Source organism: Cupressus sempervirens, chromosome 7, assembly GCF_028749045.1.
Source record: "Cupressus sempervirens isolate cs-2001-9-10 chromosome 7, ASM2874904v1, whole genome shotgun sequence".
In the NCBI taxonomy this organism is placed as follows: domain Eukaryota; kingdom Viridiplantae; phylum Streptophyta; class Pinopsida; order Cupressales; family Cupressaceae; genus Cupressus; species Cupressus sempervirens.
In genome coordinates, this window is record NC_143124.1 from 813027748 (window position 1) to 813035088 (window position 7341).

The window sequence follows — 7341 nt, forward strand, 5'->3', positions numbered from 1 at the left end:
TTTGTTTATATATAATTAGTAATTAATTTAGTTAAAGATAATTAATTAAGATTAATTAATAATGGAAGTTGTTTAATTAAGTTATACATTTATTTAATTATCATAATACTAATTTTAATAAAATCGTAGATTATTTTTATTTGAAAATCAAGAAGTAATACTTTAATAATTTAAATAAATGATTATCCTTATAATATTGTAAGAAATTGACTTAAAATATAATGGGGGTAATTCTATATTTGATTTGAATAAATGAATGGGCTAACTTGTAGGATAAACTAAGAATCTCTTTTACTTGAAACTTACATTGAACGAAAACTGAAACCTTACATTTAACTCATCATTATATTTTCAAAATGAAACCAAACTATGAAACCTATACTACATTGTCTGTATGTTGACTATGTTTTGGTTTTGGTTGACTAGAGTGTTGACTATTTTTAGGACATCTACCAGAGGCTTGGGAGTTTTGTGAATGTGGTATTATGCTAAACTGATCTTGATCTTTTAAACTCAACCATGGGAATGTGTTGGTATGCTCTTTGATGAGTTTGTTTATATTATTGGATATTGTTTTTAGTGTTATTATGGGATAACAAGATGAAAGATATGACCTACTTGACTTAACCATTTTGAGTCTTTGATCAGTATTTTTGGGATACTACTTGGTTTCTCGTAGAGAACTTATGGGTATTGTGAATTATCTTTTGATGCTTTCTAGTCACTTGTATAGAACTGAGGTGATTTACTATGTTCCTTTGATTTATGATTTTAGGAGCTTAATGTAGGTTATCTATATGTAATGTCAGGAAGTGGCTTGCAATGGAGGTTGGGGCCCTAAGTGGCTACTAGGATAACCCATTGTAAGTTGTTTAATAAGTGAAAACACTACACTAAATGAGAGTAAAATGAACCTAATAAGAGTCTTTGTATGTTCTTTCCGATGCCTTGAGTGCTAGTACATACTAGGATGGGAGTAGAGAGAATGCTTGCTTACAACCATGCATCATTAGTATGCCTTGTCAGTACGAGAGGATACTAGTGCCACATAGGGTCACTAGGGGGCCAAGGTCCTGAGAGACTGCAAAAGTAACTCTAGCATTAACTCATGTGATGACACTTTTCCGCTTACATAGTAAGTTTCCTATGTGTCTTGTATGCCTCTAGGTCTAGATGTTGATTTATCTTGGAACCTTTGAGTTAGATTACCTTTAGGGTTTTTTGGACTTAGAGATTATTTTTGATATTTAGATTGATATCTCATTTGGGACTTGAGACTATCTCCTTAGTGCAGTGGGAGTGGGCTTTTTTGGGTTACCACACGATCAGGTGGTAGTGCTTTTTACTCTTACCATTGAGATCTGTTTGTTGATACCATGGTTGGAGTTTCCTTATTTGCATTTCTTTTCATTCTATCTATGTGTATTATGATGGATGGTTGTATCTTTATGATGGATCGTTGTATCTTTATGATGGATGGTCTCACTTATTGTATTGCACTTTGTATCATGGATTTGAAAGGGATGATGTAATTCTATTTTTATAAATGTATATTTTTATAGCCTTTCATACCCTGTGACATGTATAGTGGACGATTGAGCATTCTTAATTTTATTGCCAAGTAGCATTCAAAAAAAATGTATATTATTTAAATTGGACTTTGGACTTTCAATTATTCTTTCATGTGGATGTGGTATTTATTAGACTTAGTATTATTTAAATTTAAATGTGACTCAACATCTTGGGATCCTTAAGGAATGTAATCTTTAATGTTTTTTTAATTATGATTGTATTTTATTGCTTCCACTACTTTGTGTTTGACATGTATGTTATTCTTTCTTTAAAAAAAATGTTTGGCAAACTTTGTAAAACTTTAAGTTAATTCTTTTGGATCCCTTGGTGGGGCATTACAAAGGAAGAGACTTGATCAAACTATTTCTATGATGCTATCAAAGTGATTGATAATTCATTGGTAGATTAATTAGTTTTTCTTTGAAGTATTGCATGATTTCCCCAATCTTTCACTTGGAGTAGATTTCATTTCACATTGAAATAACTTAGTTGAATGAAAATAATTATGGGTGTTGTCTTGATTAAATCAAAAAAATCTAAGCCACTAGCCTCTTATTTATTACAAGTGTAACTTGTATGGTAATCTAATGATTGAAATTACTTAACTTCAGTTGATATTCAATATCTAGTTTGTGTCCATTTGATGAGATTGGAGATGAGATATTGATTTTAAAACTATTTGAGTATTCCTTTGAAGCTAGCACTAGGTTGGTGGAGTCACTTTTAAAGATGCATCTATTGGAAACTATAATTGGAACAACTTTTGTGTTTCTATTGATGTCAAACGTTTCTAATGAGACATTTTCTAACAATGTAGAGTGCCATATTATTTGATTTATCTCATGGTGGAACCAAAGATGATGATGAATTCATATGGAAGATATTGAAAAGTTTATCACTATCATTCAAACCTATAGCTCAAATGATATATCTAGTGATGCCCTGCACTAAAGATTTTACCAAGAAAACTTTGTGTGGTAGATTGAAATTAGCATAAGTAGATCTAAGATAGTCTGGTGAACTTGCAAGAGTCAAAACAATCTTTAGTTCCCTCAATATTTGACCTAATTTGAGAATGAGTGCAAGCACCCATGGAGATTTTGTTGGCAGCAACAGAGGTAATGAGGACAAGAAGATAGACAAAGAAATAGTCCTTCTAGTGAGAAAAGAAAAACATGGTTAGAAAATATTTAAGTGTTGGACTTGTAATGAATTTGGTCATTAAACATTTAAATGTCCTAAGAGAGATAAAAAGTATAAAGGAAATTTTAATCATAGAAGAGACAGAGATAAAAAAAATTTATATGAAAATGAGGATGAAGAAACTGATGAAAAATTTCAAAGTGAAAGTGACGATGAATTAGGATTTGTGGCTATCAAGGAAGATGATCTTGACAAAGAAACTAGAGAAGAAAGAGCTCTAGTTACCCAAGTGGAAAAGAGATCTATTTGGATAATTGATTGTAATTATTCACGTCACATGATTGGTGATATGAATAAGTTTATTAAGTTCAAGAATCATGATGGAGGAATTTTTAGAGTTGGTAACAATGTGCACTGTCATATTACATGAATTGGATCCATTACTCTTGATGCTAAAATTAACACTGATGATGTCTATTTTGTTTATGGATTGAAGCATAACTTGTTGAGTGTTGGATAGTTGGTGGACAAAGGTTATCAGTTGTAGTTTACTAAGAAGACCTACACTATTAAGGACATATATGGTAAGATGATTGGAATTGGCAATAGATCTAGAGGTAATGTATTTTAGTTGAATCCTATTGAGATGATATTTTTAGTAGAAAAATTTGATAACAGTTGGTTATGGCATAGAAGATTTTGTCATATAAACTTTGATAATATTTTGAAGGTTTGTTGTACATTTGTAGTAAGAGATCTACCTAATATTATTAAGCCTACTAACTTTGTATGCAAGGAATATATTTTGGCTAAGTAGGGGAAAATGTCTTTTCCTAGCAAGAAGTTCACTACCACAGAGAAGTTGGAGATTGTTCACATAGATCTGAGTGGTCCTGCAAGAACTAAAAGATTCTATGGTGAAAGATACGTTCTGATTTTTTTTTATGATTTCACTAGAATGATGTGGGTAGCATTTCTTAAAGAGAAATTAGAAGCTTTTGAGAAGTTCAAGATATTTAAGAATAGAGTTGAGAATAAATCTAGTATTAAGATTAAATGTTTGAGATTTGGTAGAGGAGGACAATTTACCTCTAGAGAGTTTAACATATTTTGTGAAGAAAATTGAATCAAAAGACAAATATCTACACCTAGAACACCTAAGAAAAATGGGATTGATGAGAGAAGAAATAAATCTATAGTAGAGGTATCTAGAGAAATGTTATTTGAGAATGATGTTTCTAAGACATTCTGGAGAGAAGCAGTGAATATAGTAGTGTATACTCTGAATAGAGTATAGATCAAAAAAGGTATGGACAAGACACCTTATGAACTATGGTTTGGATATTCACCATCAATCAAATATTTTAGAATATTTGGGAGAAAATTTTATATTAAGAGATATGATGACATTGGTAAGTTTGATCCAAGAAGTGATGAAGTTATGTTTCTTGGATACTCTTTGAAAAGTAAGGCTTACCAATGTTTAACTATAGAAATAAGACAATAGTTGAATGTAAAAATATAAGGATTAATGAGAAGTTTTGAACCAAAGAAAAAATGATAGCTTATAATTTAGATGAAGAATTGGATAACTCTGGAATTGTTAGATAGTATGCTGAAGTTTTCCTTAAGACTAACAATGACTTGGAGAATGATGTGAAAATTATTGAACAAGGAGAAGTTTAGAGACCTAAACCTGAAGAAGTGATAAGATTTGAGATGTCCACTTCTACCCCTAATAGAAATTTGACAAGGAATCACCCTCCTAAATAGATAATTTGAAGTAAGGACAAAGGAGTAATGACAAGGAACATAGTAAATGAGAAGATATGTTTGATATCTTAAGTTGAACCAAAATGTGTAGATGATTTAGTCAAGGATAATCAATAGATCCAAGCAATGAAGGAAGAATTGGATCAGATAGTTAAGAATTCCATGTGGGAATTAGTTCCTATACCAAAGGACAAGAATGTGGTAGGAACAAAATGGGTTGTCAGGAATAAGATGAATGAACAAGGAGAAGTTGTGAGAAATAAGGCCAAACTTGTTTGTAAAGGTTATTCACAACAATAAGGCATTGATTATGAGAAAATATATGCACCTGTAGCAAGAATGGAAGTAGTAAGGATGTTCCTAGCTTATGCAATGAACAAGAAATTCAAGGTTTATCAGATGGATGTCAAGTCTACATTTCTAAATGGAGAACTAAAAGAAAAACTCTATATTGAGCAACCTTAAGGTTTTCCTTTATCAAAAGAAAAAGACATGGGATGCAGATTGAAGAAAGCTCTTTATAATCTAAAGCAAGCACCAAGGCCCTGGTATGTGAGGTTGGATAGTTACTTGGAAAAGCTTGGATTTTCTAAAGGTACGATAGATAGTATCTTGTATCTAAAAGAAATTGAAGATGATTTATTGATCATTATAATATTTTTTGATGACATCATTTTTGGAGGCAATGGTGAAGGTAGTGAATTTTTTTTTGAAGATATGAAGAATGAATTTGAAATGATCATGATAGGAAAAATGAAGTTCTTCCTAGGATTGTAGATTGTGCAGAATAATGATGGTATATTCATCTCACAAACTAAGTACCTGAAAGACTTGTTGAAAAGGTTTGGTTTGGAAAGTTGTAAACATATTGGTACACCCATGATAACTGGTCATAAGTTATCTAGAAAAGATGAGACACTTGAAGTAGAAAAAAAGAAGTATAGATCAATGATTGGAGGTTTGTAGTATCTGACTCACACAAGACTAGATATAGAAAATGCAGTTGGGATAGTAGTTTAATTTCAAGCTAATACTAAAGAATAGTATTTTGTAGTAGTAAAGAGAATATTTAAATATCTAAAAGGGATATCTAACTATAGAATTTGGTATGATAGATCAAATGATTTCACACTTTTTGCATATACTGATGTTGATTGGGTGGGCAGTATAGATGACAGAAAGAGTGCCTATGGTGGAGCATTCTTTTTGGAGGAAGATTAGTTTCTTGGTTAAGCAAGAAGCAAGATTTTATTCACAAAGTAAAACTAAGGAATATTATGTTGTAGCAAAAAATAACTATAATCAAGTTATGTGGATTAAGAAAATGTTGAAGGATATTAGAATTGAGATTGAAGAACCAATTATCATTTACTGTGATAACACAAGTACAATGAGTATGTTTAAGAATCTTGTATTGCATTCTAAGACTAAACATATATCAATTATCATGTGTTGAGAGAGGAAGTAGCAGAAAAGGATATTAAATTAGAGTATATAAGTACCAAAGATCATATTATAGATATCTTTACAAAGCCTTTTCCTAAAGATACATTTGAGTACTTAAGAGGTATGGTTGGGTTTATGCCCTTGCCTACATCTGAGTAGGGGGGAGTATTTGGCATGTATTCAGTCGAGGAATTTTTTATTTGGTATATAGTATTGAGTAGTGTCTTTGGACACTCAAGCTAGTTTATGATTTGAGAAGTTGATTAGTAATTGGTATTGTGATTTACACCATTGATGTCAATGGGAGAGAGATAGGCATGAAAGACATCTCATAAGGCATAGAGGAGAGTGTACATGAGAAGTACTCCTAAGAAATGTGGGAGAGATATATTTTTTAGAGAGATTTAGAAAGATTCATGTAAAGATGCATGGATATGCATGAATAGCATGCAACAATAGAAGTTTACTTGTTATTCTTGGAACTTAGATAGTTTTTCATCTATGTTGCCATTGATGTCAAAGGGGGAGATTGTTAGCATAAATTTTGATGATACTACTTTGGGGTAGTATCCTAAGCATTAGAGAATATTGATATGGTGCATTCATGACTATGTTTGTCATTGATGTCAACTTAACAATGTTTTTGTAGAGACTAGAAGAATAACAGTTAGAGATCTCATGTTGCACAGTAACTAAGTAAGGGTTAAGTGATGTAAAATTAAGGAAATGTTCCTAAGAGTGTACTAATGATTTAGTTAAGAGAATGAAGTTAGAATTGAAGATGTATAGTAGTTATGTTTGATTTATTATGAATAGTGTAGAAATAGAGTATCTATTTGGCAGTTTGTGATGTTTGCATTGTATCTTTTAGCCAAGATATAATGAGGTGATGCATAGTCAGCTAATGATAGAGGATAGTCAAGTGATGACATCAGTGAGTCTGCAAGAGCTAGAGTTACATGTATAAAGTTTTGTATAGACTATGAGCTGATGGTGCTATTGTAATTGTAATTAATTATTATCTTAATTTAATTAATTGAGAAAGCCTCAAGGCTGACTCAAGGAATTATTATGAAGGGATGATATAAATGAAATATTTTTTCCTTGATTGTAAATAGTATGGAGTATCTATTGTGCATTATATTTATGAAGTGTGAAAAGGAGTAGAGTTGATTGAATGTGTGTAAGTGATCCAAATGATTATTGGATGCACAATTTGTAATTTGGTTACAAGATCAAAAGGAGCAGAAGTCAAGTTGAAAGTTTAAAGAAAAAGAAAGGAAGTACAATTAAATTCTATTATTCTACAAGGAATAATATAAAAAGATCATTTGGATAGTGGGTTCATTGATCTTTCCCTCGAAGTTGTTTAGGTAGTGGGTCCAATTGTCTTCCACAACTCCTAAC